We start from the raw sequence: 26,837 nt of genomic DNA, 5'->3' as shown, positions 1-26,837 counted from the left end.
TGGCTTTGGGTGGAATAAGTCTCCACCCACACTGACTCCCAGTGGTTAGAAAAAAGAAGAAAAAAAAGACACACACATTCCTATCTAGCAAAACAACGCCAGTGGCTTTCTTGGAAACCTTGTAAAGTTAGATCCTTTCAGGTTTCATCCACTTGGGAACTAGCTGTGTTCCAAACTCAAAGATTTAAACGAAATACTAAAAATAGTTTAGGCTGTCCAAAGTTTTCCCCCGCTACTGCAGGATGCATACTGAAACCAGTTGTTTACTTGGTCTCTCCCTTTCCTAAATTCTTGGTGTATGACAGTTTCATCTCTACCCACCTTGATAGAGTATCTCCCCACTTAGCAATAAAAATCACTATCACTGAAACATTCAACTCAATAGAAAATAAGTAAAATGTCAGTCACTCTTCTGTTAATGATCCTGCAGTTTTTCCTAAGACTGACAGAAGTTTCAGATCAACTAGCTATTTACTTAATCATTAAGATTTGTCAGCACTATTACACATTTTTGAAAGTGCAAGACTATTCTAACAACTTAGTTGATCTTTTATAGCTCTTCCTTTATCTTCCATTTGTTTTTATGTTGCAGATAAATATGTCACTGCTTTTCTATTGTATTTTAATACTTATTAACATTAAGAGCAAAAGTTCAGAGCAATCCTAAATCAAAATATTTGTATCTGATAAACCAATCCCTCAGTTGTACATCAGTTTACATTAAATAATTAATGTTATAATTACAATGGAAGCCACCCATAACGAAAAGGAATAATGATGTTAAAAGTATTTTAAAATCCCCATGTCTGTACCTGTTACTGATTTCATTTTAGATTAATATTAAGGTTTTTTGGCATTTGCTTTCCCTCTGCCCCCATTTATGCTTTTTTAGATTTACTCATCTAGAGCTAAAATTAGTGTTGTTAATAGCCTGTTTCTGATTTGCTTTCTAGTTCTGCTATATAGAAGAAGTATGCTGCAGTGTTTACATTATACAAACTGCTGGGAAGTTTTATTCCCTTAAAAATAACTTTTCCATGTAAACGGAGAAAAACCAGAGAAAGACAAGGTGTGTGAGGTAGTATTTTTTTATTAGACTAATTTCTATTAGCGGAAGAGACTAGCTTTTGAGCTAAAAGATATTACCTCACCCACACTGTCTCTCTAGTCTCCTGGGACCAACATGGAGACAAATATTGAAAACAAAAAAAATCAAATATTTCTATTGATGTCAAGGATTTGGAGAGAAGGGGTGGTTCTCCTTTAAGACAAGCCCAACTCTAGAGCCTAAATTAAACGGACTTTAAACTCCATTTGCGTTGAATACTTAGCTCTTATATAGTGCTTTACATCAATACCTCTCAAAGCACTTTACAAAGGATTGACCTCCATCGCCACCATTTCACAGAGGCACTGAGGGAAGCTACTTGCCCAAGGTCACGCAACTGACCAGTGGCAGAGCTGGGACCAGAACCCAGGCCTCCTGAGTTCCAGTCCACTGCTCTATCCACCTAGAATAAAAAAGTCCTTCAGGATTTGTGTATACAGGGCTTAGTATTTGTTTCCTGTGTAGTTTGCTTACCCAGTATGAACGGAGCCTATTTCACCTTTTTTTATAAATGTGCAATGCAGTATGTGTTGGCAATGCCTAGCTGTGTTCTTAAACCCATACTAAACCATGCTGAAAAACAGATTTCAATAAACATAATTTCACTCCCTACATACAGGGCCAAATGCTTTTAATGCATTCAATGTGCAGATTACAATTCCAGTTGTAGCAAACACTCCACTTGTAGTAAGGATGGGCTGTGGATAGAAAAAGCAGCTTCACTACAGAAGGCTTCTTCTTTCTATTAAATTCCCTACCAAGGCTTTCACTGATGAGACTTGAATATTTAGATCAGCTGTTTATTCATAAGCACTGCTGTCAAAAGCATTCACTCACACTTCTGCTTTTCAGTTTCCCTAAAAAGAAGGTACACTAATCTAATTGGGCCCATTACTGTAGCATCTGAAAGCCTGATCTTGGTATCAACCTATATACAGACTTAACATCTTTCAGAGATCTTTTAGTTTATATGGGGGGGAAAAAAAAAGAAAAGAAAAGAAAGACGACTGGGTCCTAACCTGGGAATCCAAGGCTCTGTGTACACACAAACTTGCACTAGTTTAAGTTCAATAAGGGTAAATGCCTGCATGGATGCTTACTTTGTATTAAGAGTAATGTGACTTTGTACATTTTAAACCTGTTCCTAATCAATTTAATTGAAACCAAAATAAACCTAGTTAACACAGAAATATGAGTGTTCACATATTTAACTAAATCCAATGGGGGGGGGGGGAAAAATCACAAATTAAACTAATGCATATCTATTTAGACAAGCCCTAGATTTACTTCAGCTTTACAGGAGGAATGGAAAGAAGAGAGATGGAACTTTAAGAGTTACAAAATGTTTCCAAATTCTCCTTGTTCAGTAAATACTCTTTCCATTCTTTGTTCCACTGATTTAAGAGGCCTCCAATTTCTCTTAAAGGTAATCTGCAAAAGTTTTATTTTAATCCAATTATTCTTTTGCAAAATTTCCAACGAGCAAAAGCAATAGCTAATAGGAGTTATTAGTGATCTCTCTGAAACAAAAATTTCAGGCAACATTTCTCTCCTTAAAGATGACCTTCAAGGAGAAAAAAGGGTGGTTGTGCCTTGAGGGGGCGGAGCTCCTGCCTCCGAGTTCTGGAGTATCAAACCTTTTCTTCCTTGTTCTTGCTGGCTGATGATAAAACAGAGGTAGGTGCTCTCAGTCCTCAACTAAAGGGGTGAAAGCACTTACATACAGAGATCTTTGCCCCTAACTTTCTCAGATGTTCACACTCCCTCCTCCTGTCCCAAAAAAAAAAAAAAAAAAAAAAAAGTAAAACACAGTGACTCGAAGTCTCTCTCCTCAAAATGTTCAAGTTATACTCTTGTAGTATTTGCAATGTCATAATCCTAATAGTTCTCAAGCCCTCCAGTGTCTTCCAGGAAAGACTAGATAAGGCCCAAATTAGCCAATTTTAAAAAAACAAACAAAACAAAAACACAACCAAGACCTTTATACATCGCGATCTTCTTGTCTCCTTCAGAAGGCCAATTTTTTGGCCTGCAGAGGGTACAATTAAAATTCTTAGTAGTCCAGGTTGCAGATATCACGGTTTCTCTGCCAGTGAGTCACATTACTAGTATTATATAGACAACTGAAAGAACCATTAAGGAACAAATTCATTTTTAAAAACAATCTTCATCCACTTTGTTGTCAGCAGAAGATATGGCTTAGATTTTGCAATATATCAAAGCAGTAATTGTTAAGATACAACCGAGTTAGTGAACTACTTCTCCCAACACAGAGCAGTATGTATTATCTCCGAGCTCTCAAGTATTCCCTCCACACTTTCTCCTTGGACATTATAGCAGCAGCTCTGCTATAGTTAAGGTTGAGCATCACTTTTAAACTGAAAGTGGACTATTATGTATTAGCAGGAGTGTTGTAAGCAAAACATGCAAAGTAATTATTCCTCTCTACTCCGTGCTGATTAGGCCTCAACTGGAGTATTGTGTCCAGTTCTGGGTGCCACATTTCAGGAACAATGTGAACAAATTGGACAGAGTCCAGAGAAGAACAACAAAAATGATTAAAGGTCTAGAAAACGTGACCTACGAGGGAAGATTGAAAAAACTGGGTTTGTTTAGTTTGGAGAAGAGAAGACTGATGGGGAGGACATGATAAAAGTTTTCAAGTACGTAAAACATTGTTACAAGGAGGAGGGGGGGAAATTGTTCTCCTTAACTTCTGAGAATAGGACAAGAAGCAATGGGCTTAAATTGCAGCAAGGGAGGTTTAGGTTGGACGTTAGGAAAAACTTCCTGTCAGGGCGGTTAAGCACTGGAATAAATTGTCTACGGAGGTCGTAGAATCTCCATCATTAGAGATTTTTAAGAGCAGGTTAGACAAACACCCATCAGGAATGGTCTAGATAATACTTAGTCCTGCCATGAGTGCAGGGGACTGGACTAGATGACCTTTCAAAGTCCCTTCCAGTCCTACGATTCTATACTAAGTGCTCTAAAATTCACATGGTGACTCAATATCTTGAAGTTTGCTGTGACTCATGGTGGTGTGGCATAAGTAAGTGGTCCAAGTTCGAGTAGGGGTTCCTGAGTTCCCCTAAAAAGTCAGCTGTTCACAAGACACGGGGAGGTTTTGCATACACCTGGGCTCCAATGTATGGCTCTAATCCTCCCCAAACTGCTATCCCCCTTGACATTTTTCTAAGTTAGTGCACTGCAGCCACTAACCTTTTGGGGAAGCAATATTGAAAAAGTTTGTAACTCCAGGTTGGCACAACTTGGACTAAAAGAGCAATATGTGCACATGCAGCAAGACTACTGTTGAGGCCCCAGTGGGTATCTGTTGTCATAGAAATTGGGAGGCTCAAAGCAATATGCTGTGGTCATTGAACCTGAGTTGCACTCCAGCTCTGTGAATCTGAGCCTTACCCTTTGGCAATTTTCAGACAGATAATCTGTCCTTGCATACATACCTTGCTCTCTGCCTGCATTCTGCAGAGGCTCTTTTTGTAAGTTTTGCCCCGTGTCTCCACTGCTCCCCAAACAAGGGAAAGGAACCCAGAATGTCCCACCTTACCCATGCTGCTACCAGCAGTGGCGAAGGGTCTCCAGCCTCACCTCTTCTCTCAAAGCAGCAGAACTTGGGGGGAAGAAGAGGAGGTTAGAGCAGTGCAGGAGAGTGGAGGAGCAAAGGAGGGAGCCACAGCTGTGCAGTGGGGAATAGAGGGGGACTTCAAGCTCTGCTTCCCCAAACTTCCATATACCTCCCCCACCCCATTTTTGTTCCCCCTTCAAATTATGTCCTTTGTTTCCTGGTTTTCAGAGGTTTGTGCTCAGCGAAGCTCAATGTTCTGGAAGGGCATAAGATACCACTGGGCAACCCTAACTCTGTTAATGAAGCTGGGTTTTTTTGGTTACTGATCTTCTCTAATGACTTGAATCACCACCTCTCTCCAATCCTGCAACTATCTTACAAACAACTCTTCCTATATGATCCACCCCAGCCTCAAATCCTACATAGCTGAAACGAATTCCTCTCTCCCCGCCCTTCATCATGGGGACACGAGTGGTATTTTCTACCAAGACTCATAACCTTGGTAAAGTCTCTGACGCCTCCCTCTCTTTGACTGCTCCCTTTGCTCTCCCCCCTCCCATATATCCAGGATCCCACTACGGCCTGGTCTACACCAGGACATTAAAATTGGTGTAACTACATCACTTAGGGATATGACAAATCCACACCCAAAGTGATAAAGTTAAACTGACCTAACCCCCCACGCAGACAGTGCTAGGATGATGGAGGAGTATCTATGCCAGGAGTTCTCAAACTGGGGGTCATTACCCCTCAGGGGTCACGAGGTTATTACATGGGGGGGGGGGGTCGCAAGCTGTCAGCCTCCACTACCAAACCATGCTTCACCTCCAGCATTTATAATATATAGTGTTAAATATTTAACCCCTCAAAAAAAAAAAAGGTGTTTTAAATTTAGGGGGGGGGCGACTGCACTCAGACTTGCTGTGTGAAAGGGATCACCAATACCAAAGTTTGAGAATCACTGATCTATACCAACAGAACCCCTCCTGTTGGCATAGGTAGGTGTCTTCACTAAAGTGTGTTTTAAGTGTAGACAAGCCTCAAGTCCTTCCTCTATACACTTCTAAAATCTGCACCTTCCAATTCATCAAGACCCTGATCCACACCTTGGTAACCTGGTATCCAGACTACTGCGACCTCTTCCTACTTGGTTTACTTGACCCTTACCTTACAATCCCTCTCCCATGTATTCAACACTCTGCTGCCAAAGTCATCTTTCTTCCCTGCCATATCCATCATCACACTAGAAGCCCTCAGATGGATTTGCAGCTCCTGTATCAAAATTTTAAACTCATGGTCTTCACTTGCACCTCTTCCTGCCTTGCCTCATCTTCTGTCCAACCACATGCAAACTTCACTAGCCTTCAGGCTCAGTCTGATGCCTCCTTCCACAAGGTGCCTCCATCTTTTCCCATATTCCTCACTAACTTCTTCACCAGGAAATCTTCCTCTACCCTTCAAAACCCACTTACTTTACTTGGGAATGGGAGTCAGTGTTGGAAAGCCAAGATTTCCCAGTATGCCCAAAAGCCTAAGCCTAGCAATATCTGTAGACTAAAGTTTACATGCACAGGAACACAACACATACATTATAATCAAATAACCTCACATTCATTTGCTACATAAACCTCTCTTGCTTCCCCCCTCTACCTCTCAACTTCCTGGGGGCCCATGTTATGCACAAGCTAACTGTAGGCTTCTCAGAGCAGGAACCAGTCCTATTTGTCTACAGCAGTCCATATTTATGGCAATGTTTAAATATTAATACTGAAGAAATTAATTCTGAGAAGGGGGAAAAAACCCATTTTGAGAAGTGATATCAAATGTATCCAGGAAAAAAAAAAAAAAAGATAGGTTAGATTATAGGCACACATAAGGTTGATTGCACTATGTGATTAAAGACAATATTTTGTAATATTTTTTAAAATGTGTGAATAGAAGAGCTATTCAAACCAGTGACTGCAAGCATACAACTAAGCCTCAAACTCAAAGGTCTAGAACAGGGGTGGCCAACCTGTGGCTGTGGAGCCACATGCGGCTCTTCAGAAGTTACTATGCGGCTCCTTGTCTAGGCACTGACTCCGGGGCTGGAGCTACAGGTGCCAACTTTCCAATGTATGGGGGGGGGGGGGGGGGGGGAAGGAGGAGTGCTCACTGCTCAATACCTGGCTCTGCCACAGGCCTTGTCTCCACTCCACCCCTTCCCACCCCTCCCCTGAGCCTGCCATGCCCTCACTTCTTCCCCCCCAGCCTCCTGCATGCCACAAAACAGCTGATGGGGAGGAAGGAGGAGGCGCTGATCGGCGGGGGGTGGGAGGCTCTGGGAGTGGAAGTGGGGGTGCTGCTGACATATTACTGTGGCTCTTTGGAAACATACACTAGTAAATTCTGGCTCCTTCTCAGGCTCAAGTTGGCCACCCCGGCCTAGAAGTAGGCCTTTAAAAAAACTTGTATGCTAGGACTTTTCCTAAAACAAGCCCTCAGTCCTGAACTCTAGATATACTTCCCCCCCTTTTTTTTTGTGGGGGGGGGGGGGTTCTTTTCTAAAAAGGAGAAAAGAATATCTTGTCATCTTTCAACATTCTTTAATTGGAAAAGAAGATGATTACCAATTTAGAAGCATTTTTCCTACAAGTATAACTCTCAAAAAGCTTTAATTAAGAAAACAATGTGACAAAACACAGGATGATGGACTAGTTGTACCATCACACACAGCATGGCAAGCAGTTTGCCTATAATAAAATGATATAGTTTTAAAAGTCTCAGATCTCCCGAAGATTTATGACAGTCAAGATATTAAAGGACGTAGATATCTATGCATGAACCAAGACACTTAATATGCATACAACATCCCTTATCTACATTTAAAGGATCAGTGTCTTCTAATGACTGTTGAGATTGAGTGTTTTATAACCTTCCATGAAAGAATTTAATATTAAGAGTGACTAATAATTGGATTGTGGGGCCTCAATGATTCGAGACAGTGTGTACTCAGTTTACACATAAAAGGAGTCAAGCCTGCAAATGAACTCTTGAATCTGAAAGTCAACCTAGCCTCTTTCCTACTCAAGCATCACTAGTAATAGTGATATTAAAAAACAGATTACATTCTTCTTAATGGCACCTATGCAGCTCCGGTCTTCAAATGGCATCATCTGTTATATCTGTCTAACCCCCTCTGTACTCAACAGGGCTTGCACAGGAGTCACTGATGCCATAATTTGGTCTACACAAAGTTAATTACAGACAAAAAGACAAACAAAAAGAAAAAAGCAAGCTTGACTACCACTTCCCAGAGGAAGTTTGCAGTCTGGTAGTTATGTACAAGAATTAACTTTTACTTGCAAAATGACCTAGTTTAATATGAAGTCTTTGATATGGAATCCCCAACATTATCCTTTTTAAACAAAAGGGAAGAGGGAATCACTCTTCAGAGCAAAGATGCATTCAAATGTCAAATGGAAAAGCAAAATGTGAAATGTAAGCAAAACGGAATGTTCATAAAAAATGCTTTAAGTATAAACAAAATATCTGAAAACTCAGCTCTTCTTGTATTTACAAAACTGGAAAGATTGGCATTCCCCCTACCATAGAAGACTCCACCACAAACCCACAATGCACAGAGCTTTCCTGTACTTTTAGGTACATCCTGGGCAACTTGCCAAGGAAATACAGTCTTGAACTCAGGACTTAGATAAGGTAACTAGGTGTTAGTCTCTAAGGTGCCACAAGTACTCCTTTTCTTTTTGCGAATACAGACTAACACGGTTGCTACTCTGAAACAAAGAACAAAAAGTCTATTAATTTTTAAAATATATTCAGATTTGTTGTACACATGCTATTGCTGCAGCTAAAGTAACACCTCCTTTAACTCATGCTCTTTTGAGGAAGTGCTAGGATCAAAATGTTAACATTAACTTTCAATATTTTGCCAAAACGTGTCACTGTCATAGAACACTTTACATTTCAAAGCACTGTACAAACATTAACTAAACCTTGACACCCCTGGGAAGGGGTTCCATATTTTCATCATTTTACCAGTGAGGAAACAGTTTAAGTCACTTACCCTAGGTCACATGGAAAATTAGTGGCAGAGAGACTAGAACACACAAGCTCCTAGCCCCATGCTCAATCCACTGAACTATACAACCTCTCTCTGGTCATTTAAGTGTCTTATTCTATAATGAATCAATAATCCAGTACACCCATTATCCTGACCATGAGCCAAAAGCTTTAATTTAGCAAACTGCTGCCAGACAATAGGTCTCAGCTTTAAGAACTGCTCAGGATCTCACACCAAAGAGAGCAATTCAGGGGGTCATCATCACAGCATCCAACACCACCACGAAGTAAATTCCAGGGCTAGGATGCTGAGCACTTTCTTCTAATAAAAGGAACTTAAGCCAGAGTTACCATGTGGTAACTGGTTTGTCACTTTTCATTTCTAAGGCAGAGAAATAAGACAGTTGAACGGAACTTTTCCATTCATAGCTTCACTATGTCACTGCAGGGCTCAATAAGAGAGCATAAAAATCATGAAGGGAACTCAATGAAGTTTGGTATAACTTAGCATAGCGTTCATAACAGACTTCATGCTACTAGCTTGACTAAAGTCTGGATCAGCTTTCAGTAAAGAAACTGATTTCAATAAAGCTATTTTAAACAAAACACTTTTCACCACCCTCAACACTTCACAGAGCTGGTGGAGAGAGAAAAGTAATTCTGCAGCAACAAGTCTAAACTGAGGAGCTGACAAAGATATGGTCAAACAGGTCTGAACAGACCTGTAGTAAGTACCCTTTCCTCTCTCTAGATTTGTTTCAGCTATTCTTTTTCCAGCCTGTGCTTTTTCTTGTTCATGTAAAAAAGAAAGATGTTTTCATCCTGGATTCACACAGAGCAGTGCCCAAGCTCCACTCTTTAGAATTAGATCTCCTTGACCATCAGATTTATTTTCCGCTTTCATTCTTTAACTTATAGTTTGCCGACAAGCAAGTTACAAGAAGTTATGTTTTCCATCTCTTCTTGGAGTCTGAACAGTTTTGCACTAAGCTACTTGCACTGTCCCCCACCCTAAAGTCTCAGTTTGAATGTACCTTGAAGAGAATATACTCATGGCATAAGACACTAGGCAACTGCATCACCAGAACCCTGATGTGTGGCAACTCTTTGTCCAACTGAGAAGAGACAGGAAGCCTCTGTATAACAAAGCAGTTCAAAATTACATCCTTAACCATACAGCCGAACAATAGTACAGGAGTCTGGAGAGGATTTTCTTTTTGGGGAGGAGAAGAACTCTAATAAAAGTTTTTGGACATGCATTCCAGATACACAGAGTGCATTTGAAGACTTTGTGACTGGGGAAATGTTATTTATAAAACACAACAAAGGAAATTGTACTTCACAGATCACCTGCCATTCTGATCATCCAAGTGTTGAGAGACTTTTTAATGAGACTACAAACACTCTGAACATAAAGAACCATACACAGAAACTCTTACGTATTATTTGTTTGAGCCGGCCCATTACCCGATATCCAGAAAAAAAGTTAATTTAACGATAGTTTGTCATCTAAGGCCCAGATGATGCAACAGATTGTCCCAATCGCTTAGCCACACGGGGTTTGATTTAAAAAAAAAAAAAAAAAAAGTGTGGGAAATAAGACAGCACTGAAGTACATGATAAGAAAACACTTAGTTCTAAATCTCTTCTGAAAACTTTCTAATAAAAGAGAAAAAAAGAGTGCAAGGCATAATCCCTGCAAAATTGATGTGACTTCCATTATCCACCTGCCTTTAGGATGCATGCATGAAAAATGCCTAAATATATTTTTATTCCTTATTTATCTTATTAAAGCATCAAGCCTGATCCTCCCGGGCTTCGCTGGTGAACTACTTGGGGACACAAAGCATATGTTTTGTCAGTTCTCTTAACTGAAAGAATAAAGGTGTTGAAACTCCAGAGACATGCTTTGAACAAAGTGTTCGTTGGGTGTTGGAATTGTGTGTGTTAAGAAAACCAGTTTTAACATGGTGATTAAAGTCACTTCTCCTTCAGAAAAAAATTGTTCAGCTTTTACTCAACTTTTGTGATATTCTCCAGTCACCGTAATCTTCCAGGGTGGACTTCACTTGCATTTAGTGTTGCAGAAACCACAACAATGCCAAAAAGGTGAGAGAGCTGTGTTATTCTTTATACATAATAAAAGAAGCATGAGAGTACATAAGATTGCCATCCTTCCCCCTTTTCCAGGTCACCTTTAACTGCGTTGTAATTAAGTCCACAATATGGACTTAGTTTGCAGCGTAGACAGGGCCTACTATGGATTTACAGTGATCCCACTGAGATGGTACAGTTAAGGAAAAAAATTCCCCCAGCCCCTTCTCCCAAATTAGGCTTTGCCAGTAGTTTACCTTAAGAGGTCCCACTATCAAATCAGGCAACTATTCTAAGTCAAAGAGGTCAACATCATTTTATATTTAAGTTAATAAATTTGTGGTTAAAAAAATCTATAAGGCATCTCACTACCCATAATACCTTTCCCAAACTGTATGGGAGGGCTTAAGGGGAGAATATACACAAAGGGTAACTGGCATTATACATTCCCTTCTGAAAACAATGGTGGGTTGTTTGTTTTTTTTAAACTTTTAAAAAGGTAGTTATTCAGAAGAGAAAAAAAAAAAATCAGATTCCCTTCATAATCTGAATTCAAGAAATTAAAGGGTAAGTGGGTGTGTTTAATTTATACTAGTACATCAACTGGATTCTCCAGAAAGAAAAATTAGTTTATTACTAGTCAAAGAGTGTTATGACTAAAGTACTTTCCCAATTTCACAACACATTTTAACTTCCCTGAGGATGGGCTTTTTACCTTGTCTTATTTTTAGAAATACACATCATAGCACACATCACATGACATGATGTAACTGCTAGCAAGAAAATGGCCCGAACTGTTCAAAATAAAGTGGTCAGACAAAAAAAAAAAATCCAAACTAACACACAGCAATTCCTCATGTACCATGGTCAGTTTTATGGAAAATTACAATTCTGTTTGCCACTCAGACTGGTGGCGTATATAGGATCCTATATAAACATACAGGCCAAATTTTAAACAAACAAACTTTATTAGCAGGAGAGACTATGCTCCAATTTACAAAAAAAAAGTATTTCCTAATTTTTTGTAGAAACATGAATGGGAAAATTTGTTATGGAAGATACAAAGATGTTCCTTTAAAAAGATCCTAAGTAAATCTAACGGTAGTCAAATTCTTTGTAACCCAGCACCAGAAATGCCCTAACCCTCTTATCATAAAGAGACATGCAAGAACAGAATAGTCTTCAAAAATGTGAATACACTTATATGCTACTATTTAGAGAAGAAAAACACATTTTCACCAATCCAAAATTAAAACAACCACACACACACACACACACACGCCAAACTTTCAACTGGTTTGGCTGATCAAACCCATGTCAGAACATAGATCGCTGCAGATCCCAAATGGGTAGAAGGGAAGGCCTGTACACAAAGCTTTTACAAATAAATCAATTACTGCATTTAGAACCATGAGAAGGTGACAGACATTTACACACATGCCCCACTACTACTTTTCATACTTAACGTTGCACTTAGCCCTAATGTTCTTGTGAAGGGGCAAGCTCCTCATGCAAAATTATGCAAGGTGGAGATTATGCAACTTTCTTCTGTTTAAGATCAAAAGGGGGAACAAAACAAAAACCGGAATTTTAAAGTAAACACCCGTATCACCCTTTGGTCTCTTCCAAAAGGGATAGCTTTGGAGTGGCTTCTTTGTTTTTGAGAAAACAGACTGCAGATTAAGGCTAGTATAGAACATTACATACCATACAAGCAGCAACACACCACAATGACTGCCAGCCACGTGACCGAGACGGCAACACACACGGGCGGGGAGTGTGAATGGAACTGGGGGCGGCAATGCAGGACTCGACATTGGAACTTTTGGGTCCGCCGCATTCCAAAAACCGGCCTAGAAACCTTCCATACGCGATCGTTCAAGTTTATAAACAAGCCACAAAAAGCTCCAGCCCTGGTGCAAGATTTCAGTTTAAAGTGGCGCCATCAACCCAACCTCCTCCCCAGCGCCCCCACCACCTCCACGCAATGGATCCGCAGTACTTTGCTAGCCACACGCACTCGGGGAGGGAGTCGAAACACACAGAGACATTAGCACAAGGAGAGCTACCTACAGAGGGAGATTTAACAGGCAGGGCTCAGCCCGAGCAGACCAAAATACAGCCACTTCCCCCAGGAAGGCACCAAGCCCCGCAGCGAAAACAAAGTCAGGCCCCTGCTCTCCCCCACATGCTCCGCTCCTCTCCCCCTGACTGCGAGATCCGCTACCGTGACCCCGAGTACTTTACCCGACACACGCTCCCAGGAGCCCCGAGCCCGGCCGTGCCTGGCACCGGGCGGGGGGGCCGCCAGCAGCCGGGCAGAGAAGTTCGGGCTGAGGCCGGCGCTGGCAGAAACCCACATCAGACACGTTCGGAGGCGGCGGCGCCGGGCACCGAGGCAGCCGCGGTCGCAGATGGTGAAGGTGGAAGCGAGCCCCCCTTTCTCGCCCTCCCCTCCCATGCACGCGGCGGGAGCAGCGCAGAGGGAGCAGGAGCCATTTAAAGTTGCCTGGCTCCGCGGGGCCGGCGGTAGTTGCAGTAACAAAGGGGCAGCGGGAGGGAGGGAGCGCGGGAGGGAGGGAGAAAGGGCAGCGGGCGGAGGGGCGAGGGAGCGGGGCGGCAGCGGCACCTACCACGTGATGGAGCCGAGAGCACAGTCCGGGCGGATTCAGCCCCGCACAAAATGGGCGCAGTTTGCAAACAAGCGCCGACCGAGGGGAGAAGCGGAGCCGCAGCCGGCACAGGCACCGCCAGCCCCGGCTCCAGCCCCGGCTCCCCCCCCGGCACGGGCCCGCTCGGTCTTCCCCGGCGGCGGGGGACGGGGCTCTTCTCTTTCTCCCTTCCCGGGTGCAGAGCGGCGGCGGCGGCTGCAGCCCGGGCTGGGGCGGGGGGAGAAGCTGCCCCCCCACCCCCGGCTCGGGGAGCGCCCTAGAGCCGCCGGCTGCGGGTCCCCGCCGGTCCGCGGGCGCTGGGCCGGGCGCTCGGCGTCGCTCTCCGCCCGCGGGGCGGCGGCGGAGCGAGCGCGGCGGTGCTTCCCCCCCGCTCCGGGTGAGAGCGGCGGCGGCGCTGCTTGGAAAATGGCGGCCAGGCTCCTTCTCTGCCCTCCCCCTCCCTTTAATCGGAGAATGCACCGGGCGGGGGAAGGGAGGGGAGGCGCAGCGCCCCCGCCGGCCGCCCAGCGCACTGCGCCCGCGCCGCCCGCCCGCAGCCAGGGGGCCCCGCAGAGCCGCCGGCCGGAGGGCGCGGGCCGCGCGCTCCCGCGCGAAGCAGCCGGCGGCCGCCGCGCGCAGCACTGCGGCGCCGGCCACGCATCAGCCATGCCGGGCGGGGAGCAGCGGCTCCGGCCCGTGGGGCGGTACTGGCGGGGCTCAAGCGGCTGCCTGGCCCCGGGTCCCTCCCCGGCCCGTGCACCGAGGAACGAACCCGGGGAGTGTTTGCGGATCACAGCACTGGGCCCGGGCCCTGGGTGGCCCCTCTCGCCGGCCCCGGCCCGGGGAGCCAGGCCCTGTACGGCCCGGCCTGGCCCCGGGCCCGCAGAGCCCAGCTGCCTATTGTCCTGCTGGTGCAGTCAGGCGCCACCGACGCCGCAGCGCCAGCAGCTGCTCCCCTGTAGCGCACCCGCTGGCCGCCAGAGGGCGGGCCTCCAACAGGGTTTTGTTATTTTACCCCGCATGCGCCGCATGCCCGCCCTGTTCAGAACAGCAGCCCTAAGCAGGGGCGGGTCTGCAGGTGAGGCAGAGCGTGCTGGGAAGCGTAGTCCTCTCGTAACCCCATGCTCTCTTAAGGCATCCGTTCTTTGCAAGCTCAGTTAGAACAGTCCCAGGGTAGCCCACCCTGTAGGTATACACACACAGTCCCAGAGACACACAGCGTGCACTGTTGGCACCAGGGACTCTAACGACTCAGTCAAGCATTCACCAAAAGTATGCACCAACAAGAGTGAGATTTTTAAAGACTCTTAATCCAGCCCAAAAGAAATTCTTCCTCCAAAGGAGGACTGTGGCAAGGCCAATATGGTACTACTGTAAATACAGGGTTGAGACACTGCTTGGAACAAGAAATTGAACTTGCAGTTTTCAGCTAAGTTCGGGGTCACAGCCTTAATGTTTTAAGAAAAGGAGGACTTGTGGCACCTTAGAGACTGACAAATTTATTTGAGCATAAGCTTTCATGAGCGAAGTGAGCTGTAGCTCACCAAAGCTTATGCTCAAATAAATTTATTAGTCTCTAAGGTGCCACAAGTACTCCTTTTCTTTTTGCAGATACAGACTAACACGGCTCCTACTCTGAAACCTGTCTTAATGTTTTAAAACACCCTAAACAAATCTACTAGTGTGACCACCTGTCTCTGCAGGCACCACAACATCATGCTGCTATGCTGGTGCATCAGCATGTAATGACATAACCTTATCAAAATATTAGGACATGGCAACATGTGCCCTGTGACTAAATCATTAAGCATTGTAGAACAGAAGTCATTAAAAAAAAAAAAGCCACCACAGAAGACCTGCAGTGTGTAACAATTGTTTCCTATAGTAATACAGAAGCTCAAAAATAGTGCATCTTATAAATGTTGCTGAGGTGCCTTAGTTCAATACTGTGTTTTCTGTTGGTATAAAAGTGAGCTAAGCAATTTCAAGCAAAGGCTGGTGTGCTGTACAGATGCTAATTCAAATACACATCAGTTGAACCTTAATCACATCAAAATATAGCTACTAAATGATCAGTTTTTATCTTGACTGAAAGTAAACACGTACGATAGGACACAACACTATACAACTACCTTAAAAATTGCACAGCAGGCAAAAATGGAGCTACTGCAATAAAACCCTTCTTACTTCGTTCTGCAAAAATAAGTGCAGCAGTCCTGAAAGGCATATTAGAGATTTATTTTTTTGTGTGTGAGATATTATTCAAAGCTTATTTAAACAGTTTCCTATTTAAGGGAAGGGAGAGAGATTTCTATAGAACAGAATTTGTACAGTATCATTTTGTCACGTGTGTGTGTATGTATGTATTAGTGGGAGTAAGGGTGATACATTTAAAAAAAAACAGAAAAGGGCATAATATTAAACTTAGAAGAAAGGCAATAGTTAACAAAAATAGGAAAACAACATTTTCAAAAGGCATGGTTAAAAAATAGAAAAGGGAACAAAAGCTAAAATTAGTAAATATTAAAGAAGTTTATTTTAAAAACAACCTCACTAGAGGGTCAGCTGGGGGGAGAGTTATATAGTTTAAATGACATGTCTCTTAAATTCCATATTTATCACCCAGAATATTTTCTTTATGCGTTGTTTCCTCCCCTACACACACCTTTTGTCTGCTCTGTCTTTATAAAAAGACTATACGCTTCAGGGCAGAGACTCTGGCTTCCTATATTTTTGTACAGCATCTACCACGTCTGATATTTTAATAAAATATCAGGTTCAGAAACTGGCTAATCCTTTGGGCCTTATTACTTTAATCAGATCCACACAGGTGCACACTTCTGCCCGCATGGAGTCCCAATGACTTCATTGAGGCTCCACATAGGTGCAAGGGCCCACGTGGCTCTGATTGAAGGAATGAGGCCTTTGTGTTTAACTCCTTAAATATGATCCAAGGGGGGGAAAATGGATTTTCCCTCCCATCCCCATCCTTTTACAGGTTATGTCCAAGGAAAGCCTTATTTTATTTTTAAATCCCTGCTTGTTTTTACATGCTATTCAGGTCTTGTCCCTATAGTGTCTTCCAAGAAAAAATAGGTAGACAACTGATAAGCTAGTTGTACTATCACAATTATTAAGGAAATGAAAGCTGAGTGTCAGAGGAAATTATTTTTAGTCACTGTTTAAAACCTGGGGGAGGAGGGAGGGGTAGGAGGAGCTGAGCTTGTTTGGTTTTGATACCACTTATTTAGTTTAAATGCATGCCAAACAGTCGGAATTAAGTTCTTTTAAAGATTCAGTACCTCGACCTTTCAATTAAGGAAAGGAAAAGCTCCGCGGGTCTTTGAATTTCCAAGAGATCTCCATCAGAAACAGGAAAAACAAAGACTTGATATTCCTGAAATCACTATCTGGTGTTCTTTTCATTTCTTAAACACTACAATAATAATCTCTTTTTGGGGTGAAGCAAGAATGGGGGAAGAATAGGTAACTTTTAAAGAATGGCTAGTTTCCTCTGTTTCAGATGAACTGCTGGGGAGGGGAAGGGGTTGGCTGTGTAAAAAGCCTCAGGTTGCTAGGAAACAGGACCATGATTCTTGGGATGAGCCAATTTTAATCCATCTCTGCTGTCGCTGGAGCCCCCATTCCATCCATGAGCCTGAAGCATCCTGCCACTATTCTTTGTTGGGTTCCATATTGTGCTTCAGGCCAGGAAGTGGCATATATCAGCATCTGAAGCGACGGGTGGGATCAACCTTTGGAGCGAAGGCTATCAGCGGAGTCAAGTAAGAAGCAGGTATCTACCCTTTGTGGAGTACTTCTTTCAGTATTTAAAAAGTGAGACTAGGGTTCACATAAGAGACATGGAAGGGAGGTGAGTCAGGGGCTAAGTTTAACTCTGCTTAGAACTTTCAGAATGAATCTGTTCCAGCTGAGGATTCTAAGGGCCAACTCCTGCATTTACATCTTTCACACTTTTATGATGAGCTAATCTAGAAGGATCAGACCCTTAGAAACATATTTTAGGGGTCCAAGTCTCAATTACCCTCCTAGATTATTTGGTTTTATGTGGGGAAACCCTCTTCTGCTCCTGCTACAAATGAAATACACACTGCTAGAGCAGTATAGAGGGGCCTTAATGCAAAATGAGAATCAGGTCCTATGTGTTGTATACCTATACTGCAAAATCCACTACCATATGGGTCACTACAACAGCCTCTTGCACTGCACAGATAAGGTACCCTGCTAGTATGCAACTAAACCCTGATACTGAAAACATTTATATACATGCTTAACTTTAATGTGGATCTACAGCCCCTGACTTCAATAGGACTTCTCACATGCTTAACTTTCAACATTAAGTAATCAGAGGATCGGGATCCTAGTGCATATTTACATTTGCAGTGAACCCTGTATCATAATTACCATACCACTAGCTGCGTAGCAGATGGAACTCCAGAACCCGTCGAGAGACAGCAGGTTATACAGAATTAGCTGTATAATCACACTCTTAAGTTATACTCTGGACTCCACCACTGATTCACTGCACTATCCTACTTTACCTCTCTGCATCTCAGTTTCCCCATCTGTAAGTTGATTATACTTAGCTACCTCACAAGGACAGTTGGGAGCGAATGACTATATAGTGCTTGACATGTTCAAAGCACTGTACAAGTGCTAATTATCAATGATGAGTCTTAAATGAGCAGATGGGTCACTAGTGAGCAATCAGAAGCACCCTTTTTCTGAGGTCTGGTCTACACACAGATTTTGTACTAGTAAAACTATTTCAGTTATAGGTGTGATTTTTTTTTTTTTAATATCAAATAGTTATACTAGTGTGACCCCTACCATAGATGCAGTATTAAAAAAAAAAAAAAAAAAAAAAAGGAACCTTAACAGGGGATTAGTTGATGAGGACACAGAAAATTACGAGAGAGAAATCAGTAGGAGAATCTACTCAACACTTTAGCTGTCTATACACAAATGCAAGGAGAATGAGGAACAAACAGGAAAACCTGGAAGTATTAGTACATAAGATAAATTAGGACTTAATTGGCATCACAGAGGCTTGATATGTCTCATGACTGGAATATTGGTATAGAGGCACTCAGCTTCTTCAGGAAGGAAAGGCAGGGTAAAAAGGAGGAGGTGTTGCATTATATATCAAGAATATATATACTTGTTCTGAGGTCCAAAAGAAGGTCAGAGGGAGATCAATTGAGAATCTGAGTAAAGAGAAATGGAGTAAAAAATAGGGGTGGTATCATGGGAGGGGACTACTAAAGGCCACTAAAATCAGGAAGAGGAGGTGGATGAGGCATTTGTAGAACAAACTACAGAAATATCTAAACACACACAACAGGGTAGTAATGGGGGGGACGGACGGGGACTTTAACTACCCAGACATCTGTTGGAAAAGTAATATGTCAAATCACAAAATTTCCAGTAAGTTCTTCGAATGTACTGGGGACAGCTTTTTGTTCCAGGAAGTGGAGAAAGGAACCAGGGAGACAGCCATTTGAGACTTGAATGTGACCAATGGGGAGGAATTGGAAGATGGAAGGCAATTTGGGTGAAAGTGATCATGAAAGGATATATTTCATGATTCTAAGGAAAGGAAGGAGTGAGAACAGCAGAACAAGGATAATAGATTTCAAGAAAAGCAGACTTTAATACAATCAGGGAGCAGGTAGGTAAGGTCCCATGGGAAGAAAATCTAAGGAGATAAATTAAAGGCACAACTGCAAACTACCTCGATGCAAAGGAAAGATACAAAGAATAATAGTAAGAAGCCAATATGGCTCCATCAGGGGCTCTTTAGGACTTGAAAAATCAAAAGTGAATCGTAGCAAAAAAGTGGAAACATGGACATATTGTTAAGGAAGAGTACAAAAAATAGCACAAACATTCAGGGACAAAAATCAGAAAAGCTATGGCACAATATGAGTTATAACTAGCAAGGGACACAAAAGGCAATAAGAAGTTCTTCAAATACATTAGGAGCAGGACAAAGGAAAGTATAGGTCCTCTACTTAGCTGGGAAGAAGAGCTAATAACTGGTGATATCCATAAAGCGGAGGTGTTTCATGTCTATTTTGCTTCAGTCTTCACTAAAAGGATTAAAGGTGACCAGATGCTTGACATAATTAATACTAACAAGGGGGAAGGAATGCAAACCAAAATAGGGAAAGAACAGGTTAAAGAATATTTAGACAAGTTAGATGTATTCAAGTCGGCAGGGCCTGCTGAAAGTCACCCTACAGTACTTAACGAACCAGCAAAAAACAACCTCAGAACCATTAGCAATTATCTTTGACAACTCCTGGAGGACAGGTGAAGTCCCAAAATACTGGAGAAGGGGAATTTTTAGTCTTGAGAAAAGAAGACTAAAATGGGACCTGATAACAGTCTGCAAATATGTTAAGGGCTGTTAGAGGAAAGTGGATCAGTTGTTCTCCAGGTCCATTGATGGTAGATGAAGTAGTAACAGGCTTAATCTCCAGCAACAGAGATTTAGTTTAGATATTAGAAAAAAAACTAAACTATAAGTTAAGCTTGGAATAGGCTTCCAAGGGAGGTTGTAGAATCCCCATCACTGGAGGTTTTAAAAAATGAGTAGGACAAACATCTGTAATGGGTTGGTCTAGGTTTACCTGACCTTACACAGTGCAGGGTGCTGGACTCCATTACTTCTCAAGGTCCCTTCCAGCCCTACATTTATGTGATTTTATAACTAGTATAAAAGGTTCCTTATAACATTATAGCTTATTCCTGTACAGCAGGGGTGAGGAACCTTTTTTCCAGCAGGGGCCATTGACCCACATCAAAAAAAATCAGTCAGGGGCCACACACAGCCCCACGGGGAGTGGGGTGCAGAGGCTTGGAGCTTCCCCCTGCAGAAGAGTGAGCTGGTGCTTGCGGCTCCAGCCCTGCGGGGGGGGGGGGGCCTTGGGGCTTCCCTAGGCTCTGGGGTGGGGCCAGAAATGGGTTCAGGGTGCGGGAGGGGGCTCCAGGCTGGGGCCAAGGGGCTTGAGGTGCAGGAGTGGGCTCAGGGCTGAGGACTGGGGTGCGGCTCTGACTAGGGGAGCGGAAGGAGGTTCAGGGTGTGGGCTCTGGGTGGGAGATTGGGTGTGGAAGGGGGCTCAGGGCTGGGACAGAGGGTTGGGGTGCATGTGGGGGTGCGGGGTCAGGGAGGGAGTTCCCTCATCATCCCTCCACCTAGGGGCTGCAGGGACATGGTGGCGAGCCAGCGCTCACAGCTCCAGCCCCGCGGGAGGGCGCCAAGGCTCGGGGCGTCCAGCCCGCAGCGCAGAGACTTGCCACGGGCCAGATTAAAAGAAGCAGCGGCTGGATCCAGGCTGTGGGCCAGAGTTCCTCACCCCTGCTGTACAGGAATAAATTATACCAATATAAGCACTTTTTATACTGGTTAACTGCACCCACACTAAGGGACTGTACCACTTTAACGACACTACTAACACACTGCTTGAGGTAAAGCAGTACAACCTTCATGTTTTGACAAGGCCTGAATGTACTGCTTCCAGGTAGCAAGGGCAAGACACTGGTGATTTTCTTTTTTTAATAAGTCCCACCCTGGGTCTGCCCATCAATGCTGTTAGTTATGGAAGTCATAGATTACGTATCTTCCTAATTTTTTCAGGACAACATTTTGCTATCTGATCCAATTGCCAGCCCCAATGCAGGGACTGAAGATCCACTGCTTCTAGTGGCCAAGGTAAGGCCCCGAGTCAGCAAAGTCAGTGATCTTACTTACCTTATCTGGCTGACAGCTCCATAGTCTTGGTCCTGCTCCTGTGAAGGTACTGTCTCCTGTGGTCATAAGTCCCCCCTTTTGTTTGACAGTTTCATTGTTCCAGTGGAACATATCTATCTATCATTAGAGGTCATGGAGGAAGAGACAGCCTCTCAGGTAGCTAGGACCAGATCCATGCATGACCTTGAAAATCAGTCCAGTGTCCTTGAACTGTACTCTGTATTTAAACAATGGGAAGCCAGTACAAAGAACAGCTATCAGGGTGATGTGTCCTCAGCAGTGTTCGATCAGGCACATACCTGGACTATGCAAGAGCTATACTGGCTTCCTAAGGGTAATATGAAAAAATTGTTTGTGGGATAAGGTCAGATGATGAAGACCTAGGTAGTAGCAGTGTTTGCACTGAGCTCTGGATCTATTTCCCACTGGTCAAAAAAAACTGCCCTTTAGAATGGCAGGGTACTGAACCAAGATTAGGATTTTACAATGGCAGAAGCATCCCTGGCGACTTTATATATTAAAAAAAACAAAAAACCACCACACACACACACACACAATATCTGGGATTTAGATCGGCACAAAAGCAGAGAAGGCAGAAGACTCCTACCAATGATAATGGTTCCAGTAGCCGTATGTGTTCAGACATAAGCACCACGGAAACAGAAAGACATCTTGACAGACAGAATCACTGAATAAACAGGGAAAATTTCTCATAGCAATGAGGAGAAAAAGGATGACGGTTTCCAATCCTTTCTACATTCTGTCTTGGAAGAGTTTTTTTGCTAAACTGAAAGACCTGAGAATCAAGATTTCTAGTTCCATGCCTCCAGACAGCCCATGTCTAAATCGTGCCCCTTCTTGCTGCACATCTCACCATCTTTCCTCTGTCCACACAGCTAAAACACTTGCTCAGGCCCTCATCTCCCATAAAGTACTGTAACTTTGGCCTTGACAAATATTTTACCACACCATCACCTCTCCCTTATATCCATCCAAAATGCTGCTGCAAAAACCATTTGAATTCAGACCTCGACCCCCTTTGCACCCTCCACCACACAAGCTACTTGTCTTTTCTTTTAAAGCACTTCACAGCTTAGCCTCACCTTCCCTATCATCTCATATATGCTATTGGACAGTTGACCCCTGCCCTCATTCAACCAACAATACCAGCCTACATAGCTCATGAGTCCACTTTTAGCTCAAACATCTTCATGTTTTCTCCAATGCCTTCCCTTAAGTACAGGAAGAGCTCCCTGTAAAAATCTGCAGAGCCACTACATTATCCTCCTTCAAATCTCTTAAAACCCTCCCCTGCTCTGATGCTTACAAAACACTCAACAATGGTTAGGCAACTGGTATGCTGACTGCTGCTTATTACACTAATTATAATTGACAATTACCTTATGTTCCCCACATTAGATTGTTGTCTTCACCTATTCTCATTGTACTTAGATTGTAAATTCATAGGGACAAAGATAGTCTTGTTATATGCACATACAGTGCATAAAGTAATAGAGTCCCCAATTCTGCCTGGGGCCTCTAGGTGCTATTGCAATACAAGTTATGCTACTATAGGAAACTCAGGTATATGGAGAGACTCCTAACCTTGCAAAGAAAACTAGAAGTTTGAGAAACAAGCAGAAGTTAGTAAGAACAGGGGTCACAGAAGAAAACTGAATTACAGAACTCCCTGGAAACACTCCACTTTCTAATCCAACTTTATTTTTTGCATACTGGCTTCCAAGTTTATTAAATATTCCAACAACAACAAAAAGACATGTTCAAAATAAAAGGGCACACTCTACTCTCTGAGCCCTAAACACAGAACTGTGAGACCTTTGTCTGGTTCCACAACTATAAACAGAGAAACTGGAGCTAAAACAGATCCATCACACAATGGCAAGATCATTGATTTCAAATATTTTTCTATAACATTACAACAGGCTCTCCTTGGGCCTCTCAGATTATTGGATAAATTTTGAGTTGCTTAATAGAGTCAAGGAGGAAGAGTAAATTCCTCATGCAAAAAGCTACATAGTCCAATTGAAAAGTAATACTTTTAGTTAAAAAAAGCAAACACTTTTAGTTACTAAGTTGCTTAATTTGATGCTCAAGTTTACAATTAAAAAAAATCCACTGCTTGTTCCTATATTCAAGGAAAGTCTACAATTTAAAAAATTTGGGAACTTAACTTTTTTTTTTTATTATCAAAACGTGAGGGGAATGATTTTAACTTCTGTCTCTAGAAACTCTGTGGTATAAAGTACCTACAATTGAAAATAATCAACTATGAGCCATAGTAATGTGTCTTTTTGTAGGGGGGGGGGGCGGGAAAATGATAATGAAGGATATTTATCACCATGATAGAATAAATTAACTTTGCCACAGAATTTAAAGCATTCTATCCGCAGAATACGGTCCCATTGTGCCATGAAGTACATGGGTTCTTGATTATAGTAAGCAGGTCAATGGTCTATCTTGTCTAATAGTCTGTCTGATAGTGGGAAATTCTGCATGTTTCAGAGGAACGCATAAGCCTCTTTCCAATACTGCACCCATCTGTGGAATATGGATAAGTACATCTTCCTACAGGGGAAGGTACAGGTAGATACAGGAAGTACTATCTATTCATACTCCACAAACTATTGACAACGCTGAAATTATCAGACCAACTGGAACACACCGCGTTGACTTTTATGGCATAGTGTAAGGCTAATGGACACAGTTCACCACTGTCTTGGCCTTGCACCTTGTGTCATAATATACATTGATGCTAAATGGCTATACAATGCTACCAAATCAAATGGTAGGATTTTACATTAGTTTTGCACAGATGTGACTGCACACAAGGTGAAAGACAGTATAGACCAGTGGTTATCAAACTGCGGGTTGCGGCCCAGTACTGGGTTGCGGAATGTAAGGCATTCGGTCGCAGTGGCTCTGGTCAGCACTGCCGACCAGGCCGTTACAAGTCCCGTTGGCGGTGCTGCCCGGCTAAGGCAGACTAGTCCCTACCAGTTCTGACACTGAGCTGCACCCGGAAGCGGCCAGCAGCAGGTCAGGCTCCTAGGTGAGGGGGCCACGGGGCTCTGCCTGCTGCCCCCGCCCCGAGCACCAGCTCCGCACTCCCACTGGCTTCCTGCCAGCGGGCTGGCCAATGGGAGCTACGCAGGATGACGGTGCCTGTGGGTGCCGCTTGCGGAGCTGCTTGCATGCCTCCACCTAGGAGCGAGACCTGCTGCTGGCAGCTTCCGGGGCACAGCGCAGTCCCAGGACAGGCAGGAAGCCTGCCTTAACACCCCCGCTGCGCCGCTGACCGGGAACTGCCCAAGGTAAGCCCACGCCACAATCCCCTGCCCCAGTCCTGAGCCCCTCCCCCCCAACCCAGAGCCCGTTCCTGTACCCCAAACCCCTCATCCCCAGCCCCACCCCAGAGCCTGCACCCCCAGCCCAGAGCCCTAATGCCCTCCAACACCCCAATCCCCTGCCACAGCCCCCTCCCACACCCTGAACCCCTCATTCCCAGCCCCACCCTGCAGCCCTCACCCTCCACACCCCAACCCTCTGCTCCAGACCTGAGCCCCTCCCAAACCCCTCTGCCCCAGCTCCGTTGGTTCACAGAACAACAATTTTCTTCAACTGGATCACCAGAAAAAAAGTTTGAAAACCACTGGTATAGACTCAGTCCCCATCAATTTACTCAGGCATTTGCCTAAGCAGCATGATGATGGAATGAGTTACAGGAATGTTTCTTAAGAAGCTTAAACTGATGCTCGTCAACATGTTGATTTTATATTGAGGGCTATACTTGGTCCCCAAGATTGATACAAGTCTTAAAGGAATAAAATAAAATTTATAAATAAAACTAACATGTACCATCTTAGCAAAGCTGGCATAGCTCAAGCTGTAACTTTATTGCTTTAATCGCTAATTATGAGGAGTTATTTCACTTGTGTGATGAAGGGGAAAACACATGGGAAATGTGAGGAAACATGGAGGGAAATGTGATTCTGCACCAAATGTAAACCCATTGCCATCTGGGACACCAGAAAGGTGAAGGCTAGCAGTGTTATGGGAGTGATGCTTTCAGTTTTTAAGGGTGGATCTACACTAGGAACTTTTGATCCTTTCTTTAGAACCAGTGCAGCTCCACTGATGTTGACAATGGTGGAAGTATTAGCGTAGACATCAGGCAGGCATTTTAACCATGATGTTCCCTAATCCTGTTCTGCAGAGTAAAATGATACCATGGTAAAAGTATCTGCATCCATTCTACACAAGTGCTTCCACTCCTGGTAGCAACAGTGGAGCTGCACATGTGCTAGAAAACAGTATAAAGGTTTAGAAGCATTAGCTAGTTGTTAACAGGAATGGGGGTATATTTCATCTGTTAAAAGACAGCGCCTGGAATAGCCAGCCCTAAAGGAAAAAGAGTAGCTGAAAGTCTTCCAATACTTCTTTATCCTGACCAAAAGGAGACCACAGCCCCTGCCTCAGGCTCACGGCAACATTTTTTTTAATTGATTGGACTTCCTTCAGATATGGTCTTTTGCTTTTTCTCATCTTCTGAGGCAAAAGAAAATCTGGGAATTTCAAGACACTGACAGCTTTCAGTGGTTGATAATAAAGATTCATAGGTTAAAAGTCTTCTCTGATTTACTAGCAACCTCTTAGATTTACAACAATAGTTGTAAAAGTCTGTTACTTTTCACAATTGACGCTGTTGGTTTACTTTTTGCAGGTCACTCGGATTAGACAATAAAACTAGACTGGCCAATTTCACTGTTTTTTATCAGTTTCCACTTCTTAGTCTTCTGCCCTAGAACAACACTATTAACCTGTGTTTCACACACACAGACACACACACACACACACACACACCCTGTTCAAGTTCTGTGTGACTAAACTTCCCTCCTGCTGGCATGTGTGTGTATGAGCTATAAGAAATCTCATATAAGGAGCTACACTAAACTTGGCGGCTGTGCTTAAGGATGACCTCATCTTCTGCACTCACATTTGCATTATATGCAATGATTTCGCATTAGTCTGTGATATCCCAATACAAGTTTAGGGAAACCTATCATTTACTGAGGGAATAAAGCAATAATGACAAGACATGAAAGCTTTATCAGACACCAACTAGCTGAGAACTAGAACTATTAGTCAGCACCAGCACAAAAGATGAGTGGGTGCAGGGACACCGCTACCCCCAGTAAAGTGCAGGGATATCCCCTTGGTGAAGCCCAGCCCCACTCCAAAAAAATGCTGGGAATGTGCTGAAAGTCCTAACAAGATGCTGTGCCTGTATCCTTCTTGAAGAGCTATATTTCTATCATTATCAGATGCTTACTAGCCAGAGGATGTGAACCACTTGTTTCAAACACATCCTCTCACCTAGATCTTTCGGACTACTGGAAGGCAGAAGAAATTAATTCTCTCCCTCTTACACCTACCCCAGAGCCTCCTGATTCTAGTGAAGGGAGGTTGCTTTCATTACTCTACCCTTTCCATAGCCTCCATTTTTTGGTTCTCTCTCAGCCACCAAGAACAGCTCAG

The 26,837-nt window shown here is 43.4% G+C and overlaps 1 protein-coding gene across 4 annotated transcripts in view; it reads right to left on the bottom strand.

Annotated features, from left to right (window-relative positions):
* KANSL1 (KAT8 regulatory NSL complex subunit 1) overlaps positions 1-26,837 on the bottom strand; it is a 169,247-nt gene that overhangs the window by 139,913 nt on the left and 2,497 nt on the right. For 2 of the 4 annotated variants that reach the window (XM_074940507.1, XM_074940511.1), the window contains exon 1: positions 13,487-13,593. The exons of 1 other annotated variant lie outside the window; for it this stretch is intronic. The gene's annotated coding sequence lies outside the window, so the exon portion shown is untranslated. Of the gene's footprint in view, positions 1-13,100; positions 13,116-13,486; positions 13,594-26,837 lie in introns of those variants that run through there. One more of the 4 variants, XM_074940510.1, reaches the window with a different exon arrangement.

Source organism: Natator depressus, chromosome 27, assembly GCF_965152275.1.
Source record: "Natator depressus isolate rNatDep1 chromosome 27, rNatDep2.hap1, whole genome shotgun sequence".
NCBI classification, from domain to species: domain Eukaryota; kingdom Metazoa; phylum Chordata; order Testudines; family Cheloniidae; genus Natator; species Natator depressus.
Note: the sequence above shows the minus strand (reverse complement) of the source record. Positions and strands in the feature narration are given on the sequence as shown.